Source organism: Morone saxatilis, unplaced genomic scaffold, assembly GCF_004916995.1.
Source record: "Morone saxatilis isolate NCDOM2014 unplaced genomic scaffold, NCSU_SB_2.0 Contig3, whole genome shotgun sequence".
NCBI classification, from domain to species: Eukaryota; Metazoa; Chordata; class Actinopteri; family Moronidae; genus Morone; species Morone saxatilis.
Window position 1 is genome coordinate 8,128,536 of NW_023339873.1, and position 352 is coordinate 8,128,887.

A 352-nucleotide genomic window follows, 5' to 3' on the forward strand; every position below is an offset into this window, starting at 1 on the left:
AGAGAGTTAAAAAGCAATCGAGACACACAGGAAAGAGAACCTCTGTCTGGATTTGACTCTAGGCAAGAAGGGGTAACATGTGTCTCCACGACAGGCAGCAGACCAAACCACCCAACCCTGAACTAACTTTGTTTTTTTTAACCCTCTGGCTCACATTTGACAGTCATGACAATACTACAAGTGCCACAATGTTTAAACCATTTCATTAGGCAATAAGACTAAAATTCCCTGCAAATTACAGCCTTGGGAGTCTCATAGCTTTTAGAGAATTATATTAATACACCAGTAATGAGAAATAAGCTTGACATTTTTTCATCAATTTAATTGGGATAATTAAATGTTGTTCTTCCAC